At 33.0% G+C, this 27,553-nt stretch overlaps 1 protein-coding gene across 1 annotated transcript in view; it reads left to right on the top strand.

Moving 5' to 3' along the window:
- The window catches only part of LOC129947669 (rho guanine nucleotide exchange factor 10-like protein), a 290,921-nt gene that overhangs the window by 25,385 nt on the left and 237,983 nt on the right, over positions 1-27,553 (top strand). The gene's annotated exons all lie outside the window — the stretch shown is intronic.

The raw sequence follows: 27,553 nt of genomic DNA, 5'->3' as shown, positions 1-27,553 counted from the left end.
TCTTCGTCGTTTTATGGGCTTTTTTTTGTTATTTGAAGATTTTTAACTGTCGCGTATTATTTTCAGAGTTTTGGATAAGTTTGGCTTGAAAATTGTATTTTGTTTTGTGTTTTTTTCTTTTGTTGAGGTTGTGAAACTTCTTAAGCTACCTTAAGAGGCAGATGAAGACCGCCGTGCCGCCACTGCTGCATTGCTGCATCAACGACAAAGATGAAAATAAAAAATAAAATTTGCAGGCAACCATGCTGTGCAACGGCAGGTAGCATTCCTTGTGATGGAAGCAACCACTTTTAGAGTCCTAATTACGCGTCGCAAATCGCGATCACACATTTGTCGTTTTGATACTGCGTGCCGTGCCGCCGCGCCGCCTAAAGTGCCTTCAAAAACACGTAGCATAAGGTATATAATACTTATGCAGCCTCCTGCTACACATGGGGGTAACAAACAGCTGCTCCTGCTGCCGAAGATCTGGGGAAATGGATAAGATCAATGATTCTTCTGTTGTTTGTTATGTAAGCCTCAAGTGGTTTTTGCAGTGCATACAAGTGACTTGTTAATATAATTTTTGAGTTGTCATTTAAAAAGCTGTTTTCTGTTTTTTTTTTTCCTGTTAAAAAAAACTAATATAGGAATATGATCAAGAAGTAATTCTTGGTTAGTTTTTAAAATTAATAAAACAAAAGCAGGAAATCTTTAGGAAAATATATTAAAAACATTTATTTATGTTTTCGGAACTGATTGAGCCATCACAATAATCATTTTTTTGGTAGCTGTGTATGTGCGGTACAATAAAATAAACACCTCTCGAGTCAGTTTATTTCAAAATTAAGCTAGCCAATAGTATCACCAGTCGACAAGGTTTTGTCCCTTGCAATCAAATTGCACTTTCCAAATGGGTTTTGAACCCTTAATTCAAATCCGACTTCAAAATTCACGTAGATAGAGATTAGATATTAGTACTTAAGTACTATTCACATGAGCACGACCAACGACCAACGAATGAACGAATATTCGTCGATTTTGACGTTTCTTTCACATGAGAGTTTTTAATTCGTCGCGAATGAAGCCACAGCCAAACACCATTCACCACCGAAACCAAAATAAGAACGATTTTTTAGGTTAAGTACGCGCGATTATTTTATTCGTTGCGAGTGTGGATTGTGTGGAACGCGAATAAAGTTTGACAGTTCGTATCAACTATAATTTTTTTCGCGACGAATAAATTTGTTTTCTTAAATTTCTCGATATATTATATTGAAAAGTAAAAGTATATATCATAAATCAAATAGAAACTATATTGCTACCGTTTTGTTAAGAATTTGTGTGGAAATATGTCTTCAAACGTATATAAACTCACATTTTGTAATTCATTCGTCGTTCGTTGGTCGCGCTCATGTGAATACTACTTTAAAGTATGATAAAAATGTTAAATTAATTTTCTGATGAAATTAGTGATTGTTGCCAAATTTGAATACTAATAGTGTGTGATAGTCACTTTGTTTGTTTGTCAGGCCTTCACCTAGCAACGGAGGAAGTGACGAGGCTAGAGACTGTTTTTAGGCTACTTTTTAGCGCGGTGAAATATATCATTCGTTGTTTATCTTTAGGCGGAAGGGTGAAAAAGTAATTAATCCTCTAATCTAAATATTCCTACAGTCTTACCATTCCAAAAGTTTCACTTAACTATTTAAGTTAGTTTAGCTATGACAATTAAAAAGGTGTGAGCGCTTACACGAAAAGTAGCAGGGTTGTACCTAGACAACCCGTGTCCCATGGACACCTATGTTTTGTATGTCTGCGAGTCTTATGCCCAGAATCTTTTCATTCTTTCACCTAATAAAAAAACAATTAATATAGTTTACAAAACCATATCAAAACAATAAGTAAACTTTAATAAATATTTTACTTGATGAAAAATAGATTGAGAGCTTGCCAATTAACTTATGCATACTTGCTCCTTGGTTCCCAAAGGACTGTTGCGCCACCCAATTTATTTATACTTGCTCCTCGAATGTCTTTACGATATATTTTGATTTTCTTTAAAGACGCTCATAAAAATTTCGAAAATTCTTCATAAGTTGTTAGATTTCACATGTCCTAAAACGCTTAACCAGTTTTGCAAAAAACGCTTTTGAACAGAAAAGTTCAAAACGGATTGAAATTAATTTTTATTCGTGCAATGAATTCATCGTCTAAACACTACTATCATATCAAGTTTTTGAAATTTCCAAGTAACGATGTACTCGTAAGTAGGATACTAAAATGATTTAAACTGCTCGTAGAACAAAAGGATTTATATTTTGCAAAATTATCATGTAATGTTATGTTAAGGCATATGTTTAATTTTATTTTAGCAGTAAGAACTAAGTTTGTGCTTGTCTTTAGCATTTTGAAAGACGAATATTTTAAAAACCTGATGATGCGTATGGAAAAATGCTAAGATACTTCCTATCCCTGAAACTTTAACCTGTGCTAACCCAGAATATAAGACTATTGCTATCCTGCCATTCCTATCTAAAGTCTTCGAAAAACTTCTGTTAAAACAGATGCAAGGACACCTAACATAAATTAGCCTGCTAGATACAAACCAATGCCGGTTCCGTGCAAAAAGAAGCTTTAAAACGGCGCATCAGACATCTTCATTTCTAACAGCCCCAGCAGGGGTCCTTCAGGGTTCTATTCTTATACCTCTATTATTTTCACTTTACGTTAACGAGCTTTATCGACTGGTTATAAAAATAAATTGGGTGGCGCAACAGTCCGTTTGAGAACTATAGCCTAGTGACTGAAAACTCTCAACCATTCCTGTGTACTGTTGTCAGGAATGGAAGGGACCTATAGTTTTAACCGAACCCGAACGGCAAAGTTGAGAAAGTGCTTTTTATGACAAGAATAACTCTTGAAGGATTTGTCAATTCCTCGCAAGAGGCAGTACCCGTGAAAAAAACTGTAGGTGACATAGGCAGGGATCGAACCCAAGACCTCTCGCATGACAGTCCATCATGCCACGGGTACTTTCTCGACTGGTTAAATCTTGTAAAGTTCATATGCTGATGACGTCCAATTATACTTGGACACTCCTGTAGATAGCATAAAAAAAGCTATTAACTATGTTAATGAGGATCTAGTAGTTATACAACAGTGGGCTCTCAGGCATAACCTTACAACTGTGTATATTTACAAACTTGCCTTTGATGAGACAAGCTTTCCACCGGTTCTGCTGGTTAGCTCAGTTTTGAATTTGTAACGTCTGCTAGGAATCAAGGTAATATTTTAACGAGGCCCTAACTTGGAGTCACCATGCCAGCTACTACACAATAGGCAAATGATATAGTGCTTGGCGTCTACTGTTGAAATACCAAATATTTGTTTTTGTCAGTAGTAAGATGTTGGTTGTAAGATTTCTTCTACTATCTATTCTGCTGTATGAATGTAAAGTGTGCTGTAGCGTTGACTTATATACAGATACATCTTCAGTATAATATATTACGACCATATTTTATGTTCTTATAAACAAATATCAGGTCTGAATTTTGATAACCTTTTACAATTTAGAACTCTCATTCAACTGCAAAGTATTATACAGTCTCCCCAACCTGATTATCTGCACAACCGATTAATTTGTTCAAATTCGCTAAGAACTGTTGTACTGATCCAACCAATATTTGCTTGCCTACAATCTGAACGTACATTTTTTGTCCATGCCTCTAAATTATGGAACTCACTACCTGTTACAATTAGAAGAATAATCAACACCAACGCATTCAAATACCGTCTTTTAACACATCTGACCAATGATGCTTAGGGTTATAATTAATTAAAAAATTTAAACAAACAAATTAAATATTGTTAACTATAATTTTCAAATTGTATTGTAAGGCTCCACTAAATTTGAAATTCTCGAACGCTCTAACATAATTTATAAAGCCTTCGCAAATAATAAGATTGTAATCTTAATGTGAAATATGAATTAATAAATGTGAATATGGATTTAGTTTAAGCTATTTTTTATAGTCTAGTTCCAGAATAATAGCTTAAATAAAACCCGAATGTCCAAGTCATAAATTCATATAGTAAATTAAATAGATGGAAGTTAATTGTTTTTTCGGGCCTTGCTATAAACTCAATTTTGTTTCACGTTAAATGGAATCAAAATTAAGACTATAAACGCACCCTTAGAAAAGTTATTGTCCTTTTGAGGACAACTTGACTATGTATCTAACTGACAGGTAAATCAATATTCATTTAGAAAACTCTTTAGTCTTTAATAACTTGAATTTTGTTGGTTAAAATGAGAGGGCTTTTGACAAAGTATTAAGAATGTTTAAATCAAGCCTTCCACTGAAATTCAGCTTGGTCGGAATTTTTTCAAAGTGAAGGTCTATTTTTTTTAGGATTTAATGAAGTAACAAAAGTTTATTCTTGTTAATTTGTGTTTTTTCTTTTAATGTCAAAAATTAATTTAACTCATGTTTTTTGTAGTATAAAACATTTCCAAAGGATGACCTTCCTTACGCCAGGTTTGTAAAATGTGCCTCTTGTAGATATTTTTTTTTTTTTTTCGGTTTCTATTTCTTGAATTTCTATTTGATTCTACATAAATCTTTGTGAGAACAAAATATTACATGAAATCACATTTTCCTTTTTCTATTCAATAGCAATAGTTTTAGCATATTGTTTTATTTTTATTTAAAGTTTATGTGGGATAGGTGAACAGCTAGCTGAGGATTTTTATGGAAGTAAATGAGATTCTTAAAATATTTTATTTAAATTGTAATTTTATAAAAAACTGACTAAAAGTTTTTTTTAAAACTTAGTATTTAAATGATTTATTAAAAACTTGAGGAGAGAGAAATTTTTAAGTCGGGTTTCAATGAAGGCATTAAGAAACTTTCGGAAAATATTAATTTGCAACGTGTTAAATTGAATTTGTACCTGCATACTGATATGGATATGTGGAAGAAGAATCTGAGAGTAGAAATTAACAAATCTAAAAGACCAATTAATAATCCATTTTATTTTTGTATCGTCCTAACATACAAAATTTCTTATCATTCCCGTGATGAATTTATTGGATTATTGCTCTTTTGAAAATTTTATATTTTCAAAAATTAATTATTACAAAAATAAATGATGCGTCATAATTCAATTAATTTTTATTAACCAAGCTTATCCTCCATTTTGGACCTACCTTTAAAAAAAACCCTCCTTGTCATTGGCTTCAGTAAATCAGCGAATGATTTTATTTCCATATGGCCATAAAGTAATTAGCCCTTACAATTTCTTTCTACACAAAGAACGAACTTTGTGATTGGCTTAGGGTTGGCAGTCTTGTAATATCGTACCTCAATTCTTTGCTAAATGTTTGCTAAGTGTGTGCTTTTCCTTGTATAACATGCATTTGCAGCACATACCATATATTCGATACCCCAATATATCTGCATTTGCAAATAAATAAATTGTATGCTTATGCTTACCCATTTCGTGTGGGCTCTTCTCCGACGAAAGGGATTTCCGTTCTTAAACGACACGAAGAAGGGTTCCCATTCTGAAGCCATAGGGTATTTGATGGTATAATATTAATATACTGCTACTATACCCATTGCAAAATTCTACCTATCTTTCCTTACCATATATATTTACGAGTACCTACACATGTATGTGTAGCTTAAGCTATTACTATACGGGGGCTAAAACCCAGTGCTCTACCGCCCTTCTCTTGCTTCTGTGTGAGCTCTTTCCCTTCTTTTACCATGTGGGAAATTGATTGTTGGTAAATTTAAATTAACTCGAACCCGAATCCTTTTTGCCTTATTTCGTCTTACTTCACCATCCCGTCCCGTCCCGTCCCATCTTATAGCGGTGAATCCTTGTTCGAATGTGTACTCGTATATTAGTGTTCTGCTCACGCCTTATATTGGCATTGTTGAATGAGGCGACGTATTTAGAACCTTCAAGTTTGGCAAAGGGTTTTGGACCGGGAACGGGAAAGGGATCGTGGCGCTTTGTATGGGCAAATTATCGAATGACGTGCTTAATGACTTGTAAGAAAGGAGTTCTTGAGGAATTTCAGCGCAACTTCTGCTTCTTTTCCTTTTTCTTTTGGTTTTTTTTTCTTGGTTGGCATTGTTGCTGGTTGTCACCATTGTCGTGCTAGTCCTCGACGTTTTCGTTGTCGTCATCATCAACGTCGTCGTCGTCGGTGGTGTGGTTTTCATCATTGGCAATCCCTCTCCGTGCTTTGCTGTACTATGTGCTGAGCTGTGCTATGCTTGCATATGGATTGCTTCATTTAGTTAATGGCAGATTCTTCCTTTTTTTTTTTGTTTGTAAGGATTTTTGTGTGTCCCCTTTTTCGTGAATAGAAAGAGAACTGCACAGCAAAATAAAATGCAAAAAGTGACAACAATGGTACGAGTCGTACAGAACTTGCAAAATGGGAAACTTGATACACTCGTTTCTGGGGGGATTTTCTTACTTGCCTGTCCTGTCGTATACTTAACTACTTATTACTCCTTATTGGATACCTGTTCATGTGTACATACATACATGCATATAGAGGCACCTTTTTCCTAATGTGGATCTTCTTTCAAGTTTGCTTAAAATGATTTAAAAATAATTAAGCGGAATTCCTTATTCTTTAGGTAAAGGTATAGGTAGGTGTATATCATTTGCTATCCTATTTCTTAACCTAAAATATTATGTCTTTAGAATATGAAAGAGTCACTTTCGTTGCTTCTGTTTTATGGAATTAACAAATTTGAAAATTCGTACCTCATTAACAAGAATATTATTATAATAATGAACAGATGGCATATAAAACTTAAATGAGAAGAACAGATTTTGACAAGGTGGTCCAAGATGTTTTTTTTTTATATGTTTGGGTTGTCACAATTTGTCTGAATTTCAAAGCCAAGAATATATTTTTTAGAAACATTATTGTATCTCTGCATTAGAGTCCTCTTAAACATGATTTTAGCTTATACTGAAATAGAAAATCGTTGTCCACTAAATATATTTCTTTTGATAGTAACTAGAAAGATGAAATCTCAATTCAAATCAAGGTTTTGTAAAAATTCAGGTGTTTTAACTTGTATAAGATAGGTATGAATTGTCGCCTTCTATTGGTTGGCTGTGCTTCAAAAACTGAAAACTTTTCTTGGATATGGTTTATTTTAAGACACCCATCCAGATCAATACGATTAAGTTTTGCGCTTAAAAACCTTATTCATAATTTAGCACATATGATAATATTTCACAGGCTTTTAAGCAAGATTGAGAGAAATTCATGAACATTTCCTTGGTTTTATTGCAACCCGTTCAACGTAAACATTATTTTTCAGAAATAAGAATTTAGTCTATATCTTTTTTTTGCTGTTTTACTAATGTTAAAAGAAGCGTTTATCTCTTGGGAAGACACATCTTGTATATCTGATTTTTCACACAATTCATTGCTTCTAAAACAACAACCGATTTTGGAAGACCTTTACGAACTTCGTCGTCGTGGAGTCAATACATACTTGTAAGGATTGAATTTGTTAAACCAGGATTTAAAAGCATTATGAGAATGAGGCCCCAACACGAAACGTGGATTAAAGTTGTTCCAAAAATTCTTGCCTTCCTCGAAGCCACAGTACCAAAAATATAATAAAAAGCCTACGGTAACTAAAATTTTATTCCTTCCATGAGACTATGTCTTGTCTATTCATTGCTTCGTTTTATTAAATAATGAATTTTATGGCTGGTTTTAACATAAAGTTTGCAATTTACATTTTTTTAAATTGTAGCCCATGTTCATTCAGATTGTTGAGTGACTTTTTGTTCCATGTCAGTAAAATGTATAAATAGATTTTTATAATTTAGAATTTTAGGAGGACATATTTTTAACAAATGAAGGCTTATATTGTTGCTTTTTTGTGCTCAAAAATGCTATCGACTCTTTGTATTGCAGTTGATATAGTTAAAATTCGGTTCAAAAGTTTTAGTTTGTTCCTGCATTTCATACATTATTTCTATAGTCATTAAAGAACACAAAATGTTCAGAGGTTAATATTGTCCAGTTCTTCTAATATTTTAACTCTTTTTTGGTGCAAGTCCACCTGTTTTGACATCGTAAAAAATGTAGTGTTGGTTCTCCCAGTGATTGCATTGTAGATTTATGCATGCAACATAAATCTTTTTCAGTCTAAAACACCTGTGAACTCCCTTTTGAGTAGTAAAATTTCACATATTTTGTATACCGGGCTTATGAAAAATTATGGAATTGGATCAACTCTTCATTCTATTAAATTAAAATATACTTTGTCATCAATTATCCTCTTTTTGCAATCAATTGCCCTAGCCACTAATCCTTTCAATATTCCCAAGGATCAAAACATCAAAGAATTTTAAAATTACAGGCAACATAACATAATAAATAATTGTGGTCAATTAACGATAAATGACAGAATGTGGCGTGTGGCTCTGCTAGATTCTTCACCATCTGCGGCATACTACCAATGCAGCATACCTACTCCCAATCCCAATCCCAATCACACGTCGTCGTTGTCGGTCGGTCGTGGTCTTTGGTAGTCGTCGTACCTCCTTGGCTGCATCGATATCATGTGCAACAATTTACACAGTCAGTACAGAATTGCACATATGTAGCAGATCTCAGCATCATCCCTCTCCCCCGCCACACCGAAGTGTACGTGTGGAGAAAGTGAATTAGCCAGCTGAGTGCTTGACCACCCAGGTTAATTGGTTTTCCATTGATTCCTGGTTGTTCTAAGTTGGATTTTTTTTCTGTTTGTGGGTAATGGAACTCCTCGGTTGTCGTTCTTGTTTTGTGCAAAACAATTTCCTATACATGGATTGGATTTTGTTTCATTGGAAGTGGTGTATGTTCGGCCAGACAACCACCACCATCATCAAAAACATACGACTTACAACAACAACCGAACAAGGACAAATTTAATTGATACAAGCATTGCACCAGAGACTTATATGCAAATGATTCTTAAAGCCAACCTCTGGTCATTTCATTTGCGGTCCAATTGGTTGATGTAATTCTGGCTAGACTGCAAGTAAAGATGCACCTCGGTTGAAGCCATTCCTTGCAGCAACCGTCGCTCGGCCGCTCGCCGCCACCATCTAGCCCCTGCTATAGCTATAGTATCTAACATTGTGCCTTGAAGTGTTTTTGAGTCTTCGGATAGTGTTTTTTTCTGCGGTTTCTTTTTATTTTGTGTTTTCCCTGCTTTTTTTGGTTTGGCTTTGATTATCTGCTCCGATATGCATTCATGGTTAAGAGCAATTTGCCCCTTCGAGAATAGCTCTCGAAATCAATTAGCTTGACGCCATTGCTGATGGAGTCCTGATTGTGACAAACATCTCTGCAAGTGCAAAAGCAGCACATACGAGTATGAGGAGTGAACGAACCGAAAATCAATCAGCCATTAACAAAACTATCAACACCTGTTCGCGATTAATTTGCTTGGGTGCCTTGAAGTCAGTGTGGATATATGTTTGTGTAAAGGAACGTGGTCATGTCTCGCGTCGTCGTCGTAACTTGAAAGTCTCACAATACTCTCCCCGGGCAAGTTGACATATCATTTGAAAGACTTGGATCCGCAACCATCATCATCATTATTATCAGGTACACAAACATATTGAAGTGAAAAGAAAAGACCGTCATCATCTTCCGGGCATGTTTAAGCACTTTGCTGCTATTATAGTAGTTTTTTTTTTTTTTTTGCAGGGTTGCCATTTGCTTGACGATTTCAAATAAAGAGTATTGAGTTAGAGACGTTCTTTGGTGTTTGAATGAGCTTCAACACGTGATACAAACCACATATAGGTTTTATTGACATAACAAAAGGACTCAGTTTTCGCACGATATTTTGACTATCTTTCAGTGGAGATTAATGCTAACATTTCAGTAAGACTATCTGTTGTCATTTTCGTTTTGCGTACACTATAAGATGCTTAGTTTAAAATGGGGTGTTTAGGAATAAAAATTGGTATTTACACTTAAGTGGATAGGACTGCCATGCCAGAGGTCTTGGGTTCAATCCCTGCCTAATATTTTTTTTTTGAAGGTATTGACAAATCCTGCAAGAGTAATTCCTATAATCAAAATTGCTTGGTACCGGAAATAAACTTTTTTTTTAAACAAAAGACAGATTTTTATAATGTTTACTATAAACACTGACGCATTTTGTTTAAAATTGAGTAAAATAAAAACATTGTATTTTTATAATATAACACAGAATTTGGTAAGTAGAAATGGCGATCTCAAGGCAACCTAGCCTAAGATCCAATTAGCGCTGTAGTGCGCCGTTACATAAAAGATGTGACTATGGCAATGCAGATTATTTTTTGGTACTTGAAAACTTTTATTGTTTTTTTTAAGTTACAATGAGTTTTTTTTGTATTTTTTGTTTCCGATTTAAGAATGTTCATTAATTTCTTAGATATAAACTATTTCATGAATAATACCAAACTTCAGCTTCATAAAACAAATTAAGCCTCAGTGAGCGTGATATCCGATCACTATTCTATTCATGTATACGTTATCGTATGTAATGAACACTAATGGAGCATGTACTTTTATTAACATTGTTATCATTCAAGTGGAGTACCCGTGGCATGATGTTTAGTACGCCGACGATCTTATTGCGTACAGAACGGCCCGATTTCGACAAGATTCAGCGATATTGCGATGACTGGAAACTGAAAATAAAATGCTCTGACGAAACGGCTGTTTTACAGCAGTCGGCATGACCCCACATTGATTGATGATCATTTATGGTTATCCTTTGTGGTTCAATGTTGCCCCTTCCCAGATGGAGAAGTTTCGGGAGTTCGAGCGGCAGTGTTTACGACGCTGTACCGGCTTATATCGAATAGCCGAATCTTCTTACGTGCATTACTATTCCAACGAGGTAATATAAAACGGGTCTTTAATCAACAGAATTGACAATTTCGTGAAAAAACTCGTTTGAGGTCACATTGTAAGAGCTATGTCTTCGACCAACAATTTAATTTTCGGGGCGCTCTACCCAAACGACGAGTATTTTGAGAGTGCACACTTGAACGGCTTCATTCCACCAGAGGCATTCCTTTATTAAGATACATGTAGCCTGATACATGACAGATTGGCAGTACCGCTAATCTACCACGTCAGACCACGAACCGTGGATAGGCGACTACTGTACAATCGGGACGTCATGGCACAAGGCGGAGCAGAGCTCTTTCGGTTCAGTAGCGCTGTGTCCGAACGGGACTGAACTGATAGGGTGAAGCAGGAGAACCAGTTTTGGTGGCTTCAATCGGCACTTGGTAGTGGGTAGTCGGGATGGGGTTTTAAGCCTTGGCCGGCCTACTTACTTATTTTATAGTATTAGGGTTTAGTTTTAAGTAGAATAGGCATGGTGGCACACAAAAAAATAATTACAAAAAGAAAAAAAAAACATGGAATGAGGAAAAAAAAGGAAAATGGAAAACAACAAATGTTATATAGTTAGTTTGCTGCCGTAGTTGTTCTACTTTTAAGTAGTTTAAAGGTAAAAAAGGTAGTATAAATTAGTTTTAAGTTTTATTTTAAGGACCTATATTTAAGTAGTTTTTAAGTAAAAATAAAAAAAGATATTGCAATTAGTTTTTTTTTCTATTTTCTAATAAATAAAAAATATATAAAATGAATTACAGTAAAATAGATTCAGGCCGAAATTCATTAGAATTAAGTATTATTGTTTAACTTAGAGTATAGGACCAGTAAGTTAGTAGTAAGTTATGGTTAACTAGGCTAGTTTTATTAATTTTTGTCTAGCTTTAAGATAGGTTTAATTAATTAATAAAAATTAATTTAAATAAAAAATAGTGCGTTGGACTTGTCTTAGAGGTCTTGGGTTCGATCCCTGCCTATGCCATCTAAAGTTTTTTTCACGGGTACTGCCTCTTGCGGGGAATTGACAATTTTTTTTCATTGTCATGAAAATCGCTTTCTCAAATTTGCCGTTCGATTTCGGCTTTAAACTGTAGGTCCCTTCAATCCCTGGCAACAGTAGCGGGTTGTAAATCACTACGCAATAGTTCTCAACGGACTATTGCGCCACCCAATTTATTATTTTTTTTTCATTAAAGTGGAAAGTAGAATATATAACATAAACAAAACGCCTTGAATTTGGTATAGTTTCTACATCAATTAAGGCTCCATCATATATCCTGGTTTTTAATAACGCAACCAGGTTACAATTCATTTTCAGATATTCTTGTAATAAAAATAACCGCATGAATTATTATAATTGAAATTTATTGATTGGATAAAATGTAACAAAAACGTCATCATGAAAGTAACGGATTAGAACTTTGCAAAAAGTTCTAAATTTACGAAGGTTTTATATCAATTTAATTTTAGAAAGGTTGCATATCTAAACATTTTAGTATTTTAAAGTAGTTTTCCTCAATATTTCTTTACTCAAAAATCTAATTTTAAAAACTTCGAGATTTCATCCATCTGCTGAGTGAAATTTAAAACTTTTTTATTTAATATATATATTTACAATCTTCAAGAGTGAACGTTTTCAATTGGTTTCAAGAAAACGTTAAAAACGCATTTTCGGTGACTACTTCCAGTGAAATGCGTTCACCTAGGTTTGTGGAAACTATTTTCAAATTAAGTGAACCAAGATGCAATGTATTTGAAATGTTGTCCGTTTATTGCCTTTAATCTAAAACTACCAGTAACTTTTATATTAAGTTTTCTCTCTTGCCATTAGCCCTAAGACTTTAAGCTCATAACATTTAACACTTACGAGAAGCATGTTTCTACCATCATCGACAACATGGCAACTCTTGATGAGTGAATTTGTAAAACGAAAACCGCTTAGTTGGCTAATGCAACATGGTGGCCGTTGATATTGGCAGCACCGCAAAAGCGTCCAGCGCCCAGCGGCCCAGTGGCAGCGTTGACCTGAAATGGGAAGATAGTATTTTAAAGAATTAAACCACTTTAAGGCTTCCAACAGCTTGGACATAATTTCTGTGTCCGCTCTGAGATTCTTATCAGTTGTAGTTTTACACAAGCTTAATGGACCCGCATACATGCAATTAAGTGCAATCATTTTTTAGTGTGTTGTTGTTGCTTTTTAATTCCTTCAAAAGGTATCCCTGTAACGACGACGTTCACTTCTCCTATATCGGTTGGCTAAGTGTGTGCAAAATCCAGTGCGAAATACCTGTAAAACGAAGGTAGATGGATTTTCATGGTTTTTGCATTCCTCAGTTGTTGGTCTTGATGTTTTTGTTTTTGTAACCTTTTAACCAGAAGGTTAAAGAAGAAGGATACACGATGTGGAGTCGAAGTGCTGCGTCGCTTCGGCCATCGCATCGTGTTGTCCTGGGCTATTATCGCGGCAGTATTGCATTAAGTGGAGCACACGGGTTACGACAACGACAACGACGAGCGACGACGATCAGCTTAAGGGAATACACACAGCCACCCACTTAGGCTGCCATGCATCGTCGTCGTGGTAATAATAATAATTTTTAACAACAACAACAACAACAAAATGAGAGAAGAAATTACAATTTATAGTTTGTAAAGTTAAACGGATACCGAAGAACAACGACCCTCCGAGGGGGCATTTCGTTAAGTCTTTTGGGTTTTTATTTGGTAGGTCCTCTTATATAGTAAGGTTGGTTTTATGTATATGATGGGTTTAAAGTTTCCGATGCAATTTTGTCTCGTATTGTTCTTGGGGTGTGGGTTAGGGCTTGTTTATTGGGCACTTTTGAATTTATGGTCACATCTCAACAGTGGCATTATGGGCAATTTGTTGTTTTCGGTAACGGGGAATGGTTTGTAGAAAAGTTTGTTACCTGACAAGTTAAAGATATCGAATTGGGTCGTAATTTGTTTGGTTACTTGCTGTAATTATGGTTGTTTCGTCAGGAAGTTTTTATCGGTAGAAAATTACGCGAGTAACATATTGCCTTTGAGACAGGTATAGCAAGTGATGTTTTAAGATTTTAGTTTATTCATTCATTAATACGTTGTTGAAGTTGTAGCTTGTAGGAGTGGTACTTAAAGTTTCAGTATTTTTATTTTATGTCATGCCTCTAACTTTTTGTTATTTCAAAACGTAAAAAGGAATTTGTCTATGAACATATCTAATTTAAAATGGATAAATCTAATCTAATTAAAATACTACAATGTAAATATATATATTTTTGAGTGTTTTTGGATCCAATGAACTTTTGTTGTCACTTTGATTTACATTTTAATAAGATTGAATCAAATTTTAGAAATCTTATGGGAAGAAATGTAGCTTTTGATTTAAAAGGATGAAAACATACTGCTTAACTTAGTGCCCTGCAAATTGATTTCAAGAAGTATTGTATACACTATATCTCCATGTGAGTAACCTGTTCTTCAGAAGACCAAAAACGCAAAATCAAATACTTTTTAATATAGCCTTGTGAACGTAACTTATGCTAAAGTAACTTGAACATTTTCTCGAATTGTACGCACTTAATCTTTTCAAATCGAAGAAATAAACTTTCTTCATTTTCAGTCGTTTTTGTTATCCATTTATTTAAAACCGTTCCTACTTTATTTAAAACGCACACTATAGTTTTCTTCTTAATTTAAAGCTGTAAACTATATTTAAATTTTCCTTCTATCTATTTTGTTTGATTGAAATTTATGCGTTAAATGAATACCCATTTATCACCAATGATGATAATAAACAACAAATTACGTTTGTTTTTCAACCGCAACAATTTTCAATTGAAAACTGATGTGCGTATTCCCCTTTTATCCATCTATAAAGTATATTGTGCCATCATCGTAACTATTGTGCGTTCTGGTTATACTCGTAATATACATATAGAAACCAAATAAAGCTCACTCTTCCATCATATAGCGAATAATTAACTTGAAATAATCACAAATCATTTTTGAATCTACCCCAACATAAATTTAAACCTTTTGTAGATAGATCATATATATCCATCCTATAAATATACTGAATATACATATACAATACAATATTCCCCACTGGGATAATTGTAATAATTAATTTGGTAATTTTAACTACATTGCCTCATTAATGGTGTGTTCTGGAAAATTTTATATATACCTCCCCATCGTAGATAGCCGCCTTCTCGATTATAATTAACAGAAACATAAAGTGCCTTTCGTCTGCCATTATGCACGCTTAAGTTAATTTGAATATTTACTTTGTAAAAAAAGTGGTATAGTTGGGTTTCATATAGTTAATTCCAAAGCTATATAATGTAACCTGTAGGGTTTGTTAATTGTATAAACAAATTAAATTGAGTTCAGGCAAAAAATAACAAAAGAAGGGATTTTATTTAAGTTCGGTTTTTATAAAAATATTGGTCAGTGATAAAATTTCGAAATAATAAGTATATTTTTTTGGTACGAAAAATCGGTCAAAAGTTAATACTCGTTTCGTTTGGCAAGAGTACGATAACTCAGGCGACAAGATATTATAACGGATTTGTATAGAACAGTTTAAAACAAGCTATGGGAGGAGTGGTCTATCTCCCCCCGTTTATGCGGGAGGGGAAATTTAAAAAGAATATTATTTAAAATGGAAAAATAGTTAAAAAGTAACGGTAATACCTACAATTAAGTAAAATACAATTTTTTAAAGCCAACTTTCTGTTCCAAGTCAAAACTATGTGTAGCTTTTGAAAACAATAATTTTAAACATAAAATTTGAGTATAAACCTTAAAATAAAAGATTTACAGTGTAATTTTTCAATACTTCAAGATTGTCTACTATTGTTTTTATTTTAGAATTTATTGCTCTTATTTGTTTTTGATCAAAAACTGAAAACTATATGATTGTAAGCCTTCTAGTTCTTGAGAAAATTGAAAGTTACCAACACAAATATTTTAATAAATTTATTTTTTCCTTGCTTGAGTATTTACGTAGCCATATTTTGAGAGTAATAATCGAATATGGATTAAGATATACCTAGGATAAATTAATTTTTTTTTAAATCCAGTTTGTTTAAATGCAAAAGAAACTTTGCATACACACTATGTTGCACCCACTGCACCCTGCAACCTCCCCACCTTGCACCCTCCCTACCTTGAACGCTCCTCTCCTTGCACCCACCCCAAATCCTATAGTGTTCCCAAGCAGGGTGCACATCCCACTGTTGCATACACCCAAACTCGCACCTACCAATATTACTATCAAAATAAGACCACTCTAGCATAATTAAACTAAAATAATAGTTTTGGTTTTTATTCAATTTTCTCAAAATTTAAAAAACATGCAATCCTCTAGCTCACAGTTTTTGATCAAAAACAAATAAGAGCAATAAAATCAAAAAAAAAAACAATAGTAGATAATCAGGTTTGAAAAACTACACTTTAAACCTTTTTTTTAACGTTCTTTACTCAAATTTTGAGTTTAAAATTATTTTTTTCAAAAACATTACATAGTTTTGACTTTATTTAAAAACAAGCTAATAGACAAAAGTTTTGGTTTTAAAAAAATTTAAAAATCTTAGTTGTTAGTACTACCAATATCATTTAATATTTTTTTTCCATTTAACGTACATATTTTTTTAAATTATTATTAACTTTTTATGGTTTCAAGGTCCTTAGAGCCGAAGTAATTTTTTTTAGAGAGATATATGTGCGTGCGTGTATTTTTTTTAATTATCATAGTAATTAAAAAAAAAAGTTGATCATTTTGGCTAACCCGAAATACCTCAAAACAACGCTAGATCGGATAGCACTTTTTTTATAAAAAATAAAAATATGAAAAAATGTTACTTAAGGTTGGTAAAAATTGATTTTCGACTCAAATATCTTTTCAAAAAATTGAGATTATGGCTTTCAACTCATTTTATTTTATAAAAAATATTGTTTTCAATATTTAATGTGAAGAAAAATCCAATTGACAGTTTTTTTTACAGAAAATAAAAATCTTAAAAAATTAATAAAAGTAAAAACTGATTATATTTTTCAAAACATTAAAATTTTGGCTTTAAAATAATTTTATTTTCAAACATATCGTTTAACATTCAATTAAATTTTAAGAAAACCGAAATGACAGTTTTTTTACAAAAAACAAAAACATACACAAAAATTAATAAAACTTGGTAAAAATTGTACAAGAAATATTGTTTTCAACATTCGTTAAAATTTTGAGATAAAATGGAATTTACAGTTTTTTGGTAAAAAATTAATTTTAAATTTACTTTTGACTGAAACACCTTTTGAAAATTTAAAAATATTGGCTTCGAACTATTTTTATTTTACAGAAAATATTGTTTTCAACATTCAGTAATTTTTTATAAAAATCCAACAGTCAGTTTTTTCATAAAAATTGAAATCTATATAAAATAGTACCCAAAGTTATCAGTATGGGTCGAATCCTTGAGGGATCGCAATTGATTTAATTTCACAGAATCTGAAAGATAAATATATTGAATGGGCGAAATGTTTCCAAAATTGGTTAAAAAGTCTTATAGAATATGTTAGGAAGCAATGAAACCATTTAAAAAAAGAGATAACTAGCTTCCCATCCGTGCCCGTGCGTCGATTTTTCTAAATAGATGTTAAATCTATTTCTTTCTCTTCTTATTGGTTTTTTGTTATTGTTATAGGTTTTGTGTTTTGTAAAAAAAAGTTGTCAATTAAATTTATCTAAAAAATTAAATAAAAGTTAACATCAATATTTGAATATGATGAAATACATTTGATTTCAATATCTTTTCTTGTTTCCAACGTTTTTAGTCAGAAACCATTTTTATCATTTGCAGTTGAATTTTTTTCGAAAGCATATATTTTATATAAGAAACTGTTTGATTTTTCTGAAAAATTAAATAAATTTTGAAAAAACTAATTTTTTATAAGATAAGACAATTAGTTTGAAGGTAATACATCTAATTTTTACCAAACTACGGAAGTGGTTTCTTAGCTTTTTATTTTCTGTAAGGAAAGCGTTATTCTTCTTTCCATACAATTATTTTGCAGATAATGTTATTTTTTGTATGTAGTATATTCGAGGTGACAAATATTTTGTTGAACACAGGCATCTGTCTAGATATCTTAGATTCTGATTCTATAAAGGTCTTCAAAAGATGAGAAATTTCAATGTTTTTAATTCGATAAATCGGACCGATTACAATAACTACCTATTTAAAGTTATTTAAATACTATTGTCTTATCACTCTTATCACGAAAATGTATGTAAAAACCATCGTTATATCTGTTAATTCAATATAATTTAAGTGAGTCTCAACTTAAAAATTGGTTAACCTGAAACACCTTCTGTCAAACAAAAAAAGGATACAAGAATCGAAAGATAAAAAATGTTATTCGCTTTTGCAGTATGACTTCACATTTTCTAAAGTAAGCTGAAATTTGAAGACAAAAAGTTACAAATATTTGTTATAAACATCAAATGACGCCATTTCCATTTTTTGTTCCAGAAAATTTGTATAACAATAAAACGATTTAATTTAATATTCCTTATGTAGTCCTCAACTCACTTCGACAGAACTGATTTGTATTTAATGTATTTAAAAAAAAATAGTTTATTAAACAAAAGAGCAATGAGCATAGGAACTGGAACACGGTACTGAACTGAACTGAAAATGCTGTAGTTATTCTTTTCCTCTGAATGAATTGTGTACACAAGAACAATTTGTTTTGCATTAAAATGCGACCAAGCAACACAAAATGTCTAACAAATAGAACCAACAACAACATCTATGCACCAGGAACTCATTGGGCTCCAAATAAGTTAAAATTGAAGCACAATAGCGAATAACCCGAAGCAACATCGACATAGAGAATGAGAAAACAAAACAAGTGCTGGCTACCAATAACTTGCAGCACCATCACCGTCAACTCTGCCTCCCGGCCCATTGCCGATGCCCAATGCCTAATGCCCAATGCCACCGCCAACATCACGTACAAGTGCAACATCAACAGCAACAGCAACAGCAACAACAATAACAATAACAACAAGACTTTTCATTTGAGGTTAGGAGCAAAAGTTCAATTGAATTCCTGAAACTATATACGAAATTGTTTCCCTTCATTGTAGGATAGGTACCGTATACCAAATACCAATACCAATGTACTTACTTACTGTACTGCACATACGAATATGAGACGGCTCAACAAAACACGAGGCGAGGCGGAAGTTTTGATTACAAAACTGGTTACCGCAAAATAGAAGTTTTGGAATGAAAATGTGATGCAAATTGGCTGAAAACAATTTGCAATTAAACACAAACACAAACACACCATCCGCAGTCCGCAAAATAAAGTTATATAGTTTATATACTCTTATACCTATCTAGGTGCAGGATGAAGCAAAAGCAAAAGTAAAGGCAGATGCATATGTAGATGCATCACAGGCTTCATAGGAACAATTAAGCCAGCAGCAAGGACTTAGCGTTATGCTTACGCACCAAATTAATTTCTATGCAGATTAAAATATTTCGTTCGAATGCAGAAACTTTACTTGACTCAAATATAGTAAAATGGTTAACCCCTGCGTGTTACAACAATACCTAAAAGCTCTATAACATATACGTAGTAGCTAATGTTATAACTTTTAGTAAATGGGAATATTGTTTTGTTGTTCTACATTGTACATAATATATTCTGGTGAAATGTTGTGATTGTTTTTTGTATGTTAAATAAAATCAATTAGTTTTGAATGGAAATGTTTTTTAAAGCCCAAAGGGAATGAGTTTGAGTGCTGGTATATAGGTACACTTTTCCAGCTTTTCCTTTGTTTTAACGAAAATATCGAAACAGTGCGGAAAGCTGAATAAGGCTTCATTTTGAATGTTAACTCAACCACGAACGGTAACATTTTTAAAAAAGTTTTAATTTTACAACCAGCACGGAGATTTTGTGTTTTTTTTTTGATTTTGAATTGTATTTAACGGAAACTGTTAGATGTCAAGATTCGTGTTTTAAATGTCTTTTTAAAATGTTTAATTTTTGTCAAGAAATACAGGGTCGGGCAAAAAGATCTCCCATTTTTTAAAAGGCAATGACAAATAAATAAATAATTTAACAGGCAAATTTTATTGATTTTTTAAAATTTTAACCAGACTTCTTTGTGGTTCCTAGTAAACGGATTTAAGCTTGGTTGGAGGAAGGTCTCAATCATGTGACAGAAGCGATCCGCATTAACTGTAACCTTTTGCCCAATTTCTTCGAAAAAATACGGACCTATATTGAAGCTCATGTCTATACAGACAAGCCCGCTTCAATTGACGCCATAGAAGACAACATTAAATCATTTATTCGTGAGATATCGACCAAAGTGTTGGAAAGAGTATGCCAAAATAGGACTTAGGGGATGGACCATTTGAGGCGTAGTAAAGGTCAACATTTGCATGAAATAATCTTTAAACATTAAATTATAACGACCGTACTATCGATTCAAATAAAGATTTCGTGATTTTTTCGGAATTTTATGTTGTTTTTTTTTTTTGAAAAACGTACCTATAGCTTTTAAAAAATCACTCTTTATATAAGGTTGAATATTTGAACGGATTCATGATGAAAAATATATACTTTTGTGTTAGTTTTGTTAAGAGCTATCGTCTTTCTAAAGACGTATTTATGTTCGTACTTATAACACCATATCATTCGACATGACTACTCGCAGAAGACAAAATGCTGTTCCAATTATCATTAAGTTATCAGCAGCATTGAATTTTTTGGCAACAAGAAGTTACCAAAACCAAATCGGTGGTGACAAGAAGTTTTGAAATGAATGAGGAAGAGAAACGAAAGTCCAAACGCTATTTTTGCAAACATTACGAATTACCTGTGTAATTGGGTGGTTGATTTAACTTATTTTCAACATTTTACTTACAATTTGAAAAAAAAACTTCGCTCGCAATCATATGCCTTGTTTTGAATTCTACTTTCGAGTAACGTAGCTAGTTAATCGTTTATTCGAAAGTTCATAAGAATAAAGTTGGCACTACTAGAACTATTTGATTCTCGTTGGTTCGAAAGTAGGCAAATAGATACATAGTACCAATTTTTCGAATTCGAGCAATTTCGTTGTAGAATCGAGTTATATAGTAGGGCCCCAGGGCTTATAGTGACTTGAAGATCTCAACCTTTTCTGGGTGCGAATAATGTTAGGAATGGAGGTTACCTACAGTTTTTATGCTGAACCTTCGCGTCCAATTTGTGAAAGCACTTTTCATGACAAGAATTACTCTTGTCAATCAAATATTTAACCATGACTGAATAATTTCCCCACTTGGGTTTTATTAATTTGACAATCTCTATGCAGTTATACTAGAAAATATTTCAAATCTAGACAATAATGTACGTCCTGAGGACTTGATAGCTTATCGTCATCCTAACTCAAAAAATTTACAAAATATCTACCAAATCCGTTGTTTGTTTCTTTTAATAAATCTATTGAATACTGCCGCTTTCCCAAAGGGGTCCGAAACCTTTAATTTCTAACTATCGTCGAATAGCTACACTGTCAGTCACTACAAAATTGTTTGAGTGTCTTGTCTGTGATATTATTTTTCTTAATTGGTCTTCAGTTTTTTGTAATATTCAAATTCAATTCAAGTGGCAGACGTTACAGTATTGTTTTCAAAAATGATCGTTGAAGTAATTTTTTAGTCAACTGGTGTTCCACAGGCAAGCCATCTTAGTCCACTTTTATATGTTTTATTTATAAGACATAAATGTACGATACCAAAAACATCCTTAATGGACTGTCGACTACCTCAAATATTAATATTATCTAAACTCGAAGAAATTAAAAAAACGTAGGATATTTTTAGACTCTGGAATTATTTTGTATCAAAAATTGACTTCACTGAGCTTTTTTACAACATCATAAAAAAAGCTAATAACACATAAGGTATTATTAAACATTCCATAACAATAGACTTAAAGGTTTGCTTTACGTTTGTGTCCATGGTCCAATGGAGAAAAGCTCAAAACTCTGATAAACTTAAAATTATTGGTCTCCTTGCATTGATCAATCACAGAGAGTAGTAACCTTTTTTGTCAGCCCTCATTTTTATAAAATTCGATTTTTGAACCTTAATTTTAAATTTCTGCTAATTACTCAACACTAAGAAAAAATAATTTAGATTTCTCTAAATAGGTAGACTGTTATGCTAACAGATGACTGCATTTGTCGGTGAAAGAATAGACAACTAGTTAAAAGCTTACACATTTTAAAGACAAGATTTATTCACGAAAATTTTTTCGTCAAGAAATCGCTTAGCACTGCTGAACTTTCTACAATCTGTCTTTGAAACAGTTGAGTGCATAGAAAATTGTGAGAAATTATATTATTATATGCATGGTAATTTTTCTAATATATGTTAGCAATAATATATTTATAGAATTGCAGTTATTAGCGAGAAATAGATTTTGTGAAATTGCATGGCTTTAAATGTAATTAGGAGATCTTATTACCTTACCTTACGAAAACACATCTTTTAAGGATTTTATTTTTCCAATGCCAACTGATACAAAAAATGCACACGCTTTGAAAAAGAAATACATTTTGTATGCAATGTCAAATTAATATTTAAGGCCTGAGAATTTATTTTTCAATATCAGTTTTTTTTTTCAAATTCACAACGCAATTAACTTTTTTCTTCTAATAAAATCTAGCCACTGCTTGCAGAAGCAACATTCTATGTAGATAGGTACAGTAATAAACATTTTATGTGGCATTAATATTTTGAATGGACTTATAAGTCTTAACATTTCCAAACGCAACCAGTTGAATGCCCATCAGTGGCCCACACAAAAAGACATAATTAACTTAAATTAGATGTGAGTTATATTGATTTATTGTTTTGATCAATTCTAGTTTAACAATCTGTTTGCTGCTCGAATTGCCAAACGTTAACGTTTGAATAAATTGTAAGATTGTTAATTTATATGTATATAGATATTTTAACGTTTATGAACGTAAAACCCAGCCTAAGGGACATTTTTAATGTTCGTTCAAAGCAGTTTAGAATTCAGACTCTGACTAACCATTAGGTATTTCGTATATATAAATTGATTGTTGGGAATCATGTTAATGTTTTATTGGCAATTTAAAAAAAAATAAAACAACAAATATTTAAATAGTGTATAAAGCTTAAATCATTCCAATATAATTAATATTCATGTGTATAGCTCGTTATAAGACGGTTTCAGACTACAAACGATTATGGTAATTTAGTTTGTTTTAGATTCTTGGTTGCCACAAACAACAAACAAAAATTAAATTAAATTCTAGTTTGTTATTAAAATGATATTAATTCAACCATGTTCGGTTTCTATATGCGAGTATCTTATGTACATATCAGTCCTATGTTCGCCTTACTGTATAGTCTTGCTGTCATCTTATTTTGTATAGAAATCTGTATGGTATTTTAACTAATAGTTTTTATTCTTTTTATACACTTAATTTGGGATACTCATTTTCATTTTTGAATTCTATTTAATGTTGAAATTTAGCCAAGTTTGCTTCAAGATCTTCCGCAAGTACTTATTTTGTACTCCATGTTGGGTTGCAGTGATTTTGTACTTTCATGCTACTTCTATAAAACCAACTTCCTCCTGTTATATTTTGTACCTCAGGGAAGTGTTACAAAATTAAAAAATATTACACAAACATTCTTAGCATTTATTTCGCTGAAAATTATTGTCCTTTCAAAGTATGGCAACATTTAAATTTACAATACAATCAAACTAAAATTTAAACAAAAAACTGTTATGCCTATGAGTGAAATATAAACTAGTGCATTTGAATTAAAATTAAAAAAAGCTTGTATTTCCTTTTTTCTTAAAATGATAAAATATAAACAAATCACGATGATAATGATATATGTCTTAATACTTATAATTTTGCATATTATTTTTCAAACGCATTCCTGATTCCTAAGTACGTTATGTTAAAAATGTTATAATTTAGTGTTTCTAGTTTGATTTGAAGCTTAAGATTCAAACGCTGAAATTTATAATGAGGGATGGTAGTTCTTTTGTGTGCTCTTAGCCTACGTCGTTTTTAAATAATTCATTCACTTAATGTTCATATATTATTCAGGAGATATTGAAAACCGAACATCAATATTTACTAATTTTTCGTACTATTTTTATACAAAAATTTACTGGATGTCAAAAACAACATTTTCTGTGAGATAAAAATACTTTGAAGTCAATATTTTTTTAATTTTGAAAATATATTATAGGCATGATGGTAAGTGTGTTGGAATGTCATGCCAGAGGTCTTGGGTTCGATCCTTGGTTGTGCCATCTTTGGAACTTTAGTTTTTTTTCACGAATTTTCCGAAGAATGGACGAATTCTCCAAGTGTAATTTGTTTCATGAAAAGTGCTTTCTTATATTAGCCGTTTGGATACGGCTTAAAACTGTAGGTCACCTTCATCCCTGATAACATTACTCGCACACAGGAATGGTTGAGGTTGTAAGTCACTAGGCCCTAGTTCTTAACGGACTATTGCGCCACCAAATTTATTAATTTTTTTTTTTTTTTTTTTTTTTTTTTTTTTTTTTTTTTTTTTTTTTATATCCGATGGAAATCTTCAAAAGACACTCGGTAAGAATCGGTACCGAGTAGTGTGGGACTCTTACCGCACTAAAACCACCGGTGAATCAGGACCAATCTATGAAAGATCGACAAATGATTTTTATTTCTTAATTTTTAAAATCGCATTGGGGGAAGTTTAAGGTTATAACACTTTCCCGTAGCTTTTAGCCCATCAGCTCATGAGGCTTGGTTCTTCTTAATCTCCGAACATTGTCTCGTACATTTAATACGGTCTCCATTTCAGAGTTAGTATGACTTTGCAGCCGCTTATTGTGTGATACAGCGTGTTTCTTAACCACTTCTGTAACCATTTCAATTTGAAGGTCACGATGTAGATCGCTATTTCTTATATACCAAGGGGCATTTATTATTCCACGAAGGACCTTGCTTTGGAATTTTTGGATGGGTTCAGCATTTGTTTTCTTTGTACAGCCCCATAGTTGGATGCCATATGTCCAAACGGGTTTCAATACTTGCTTATATAACATTAGTTTGTTCTGGATAGATAGGTCAGAGTTCTTTCCTATTAACCAGTACATTTTTCTGTACTTCAAGTTTAGTTCTTCTCTTTTCTTTTTGATGTGTTCTTTCCATTTAAGCTTTGCATCCAAATTCATTCCAAGGTATTTGGCGGTATTGGAGTAAGGTACTTCTGTACTGTTTATAAAAATTGGAACATTGTTTATGTTTTTGTTTGTAAAGTTTATATGCGTCGATTTTGTTTCGTTTAATTTGATACGCCATTTGTGCGTCCAATAACTAACTTTATCGACTGCATTTTGCAATTTTTGTGTAGCCTTCGTAACGGATTTATCTGGCACCAATATTGCAGTATCATCAGCAAAGGTGGCCATGATAGCGTTGATGTCCACTGGAATATCCCTTGTATATAACAGATACAGGGTTGGTCCTAGGACACTTCCTTGTGGTACACCGGCTTCAATTTTCTTAAGTTCCGAGTAATTTTGGTCGTACCGTACTCTAAAGAGTCGGTTCGTAATGTAGGATTTCAGTATTTCGTAGTACTGCCTGGGGAAGTCCCTATGCAGTTTGTACTCAAGTCCCAAGTGCCAAACCTTGTCAAAAGCTAGAGCAACATCTAAGAATACAGACGAGCATACTTGTTTTTCTTCAAGTGCCTTTTCCACAACATCCGTAATTCGATGCACTTGGTCTATCGTGGAATGTTTATTTCTAAATCCAAACTGATGGCTCGGAATTAGTCTTCTTTCTTCAATTATTTTGTTAAGCCTTTTAAGTAGCAGTTTTTCAAAAACTTTTGCCATGATTGGTATAAGCGATATTGGTCTGTAAGATGTAACTTCTGTTGGTGGCTTACCTTGTTTAGGTATAACAATGACTTCCGCAATTTTCCAATGATGTGGCACATATCTTAGTTTAAGGCATGCGTTTATTATAAATTGGAGTTTCTTGAAGGCTATAAGAGGCATTTCTTTCAGAACCTGAGCAGTTATAAGATCGTACCCTGGTGATTTTTTGTTTGACAGCTTATGTTGACACATGCTTCTTACTTCTTTGAGCGTGACAAAAGGTATTTCACATTCGTCGTTTCTGTCAACAAACTGTAAGGGATCTGTAGCTGTGCTTGCTGGGAATGGCTTGAAAACATTCGCGAGATGTTCAGCAAAGAGATCAGCCTTTTGTTTCGGGTTTCCGATCCATTTACCATCTTGAGATTTTATCGGCGGGTTTTGTGTCTGAGGTCTTTTTAGACGCTTAGTTGCTTTCCATAAGGAGTATTCTGTAGAAGCATCCGTCGTCAGACTTTTCAGGAATCTACTTAGTGAATCATTTTTAAACTCACAGATTCTTTTTTTTAATTCGTTGTTAAGACGGTTAAAAACTACCTTATCATCTGGGAATCTCGTGGATTGCCATTTTCTTCTAGCTCTTCTTTTTTCCAATATCAACTCCTTTATTTCGATAGGATATTTTATTTCTTTTTCTCTCGCATTCGAAATAGTTGGAGTACTTTCTTCTGCAGCCTGTTGCACATCAGCAATAAATTGTTCTACTTCATGATCAATTTGTTCAATTGTTTGCATAGGGGATCTTAGGTTTATAAAATTTTCAAGTTTGTCTCTGAATTCGTTCCAGTTTGTTCTGTTATTCACGAGCTTGGGATTACTTTTTTCTATTATTTCTGTTTCGCTCAGTGATAAAATTACTGGAGTATGATCTGATGATAAATCATAATTACCTTCGACACTTATATGATTTCGTTTAATACCTTTAACTACGAAAAAGTCTATAAGGTCTGGTATTTTGTTAGTATCAGATGGCCAATATGTTGGCGAACCAGAAGAATAAAATTCGCAGTTGTATTTTCGGCCTGCTTGGTATAGCCGTTTACCTTTTGTTGTTATGAGCCTAGATCCCCATTGGGTGTGTTTAGCATTGAAGTCGCCACCAACAAGGAAGTTATGTCCTAACAAATGTAGGAGTTCTGCATAGTCTTCTTCAGTTGGAGAGCGCCTCGGAGGGCAGTATATAGCTGCTATTTTGAATTCTTTCTTTTTTATACCAATACTAATTGTTGTTACTTGCATGTTTTCTTTAGTAAACTTTGGTTCTTCAAAGTGTGTTAAGCACTTTTTTATAAGTATTGCTGATCCTCCCCTAGCTTTGTCAGCTGGGTGCGGAGCGTGATAACATGTATAGTTTGGTAATTTATTATTAAGATTTTGTTCAATAGCGAGGTGGGTTTCGGACACCAAACAAATGTCTATATGCTCTATGTCTAAAAAGATGTTTAGTTCTGATACATGCTGTAAGAGACCGTTTGCATTCCATGTTGCGATTTTGAGTGTTCTGTCCATCATTGTTTTTTAAGAGCGACTTCTTCGCTTAGCTGTTTTATGTTTAAATCTTGTTGGTCAATCCTTTTCAGGATGAGTTCCAGCATTTCTTTTATAGAAGTTTCC

Source organism: Eupeodes corollae, chromosome 2, assembly GCF_945859685.1.
Source record: "Eupeodes corollae chromosome 2, idEupCoro1.1, whole genome shotgun sequence".
Lineage (NCBI taxonomy): Eukaryota > Metazoa > Arthropoda > Insecta > Diptera > Syrphidae > Eupeodes > Eupeodes corollae.
The sequence above is the reverse complement of the archived record's forward strand: the minus strand, read 5'-3'. Positions and strand labels throughout refer to the sequence as shown.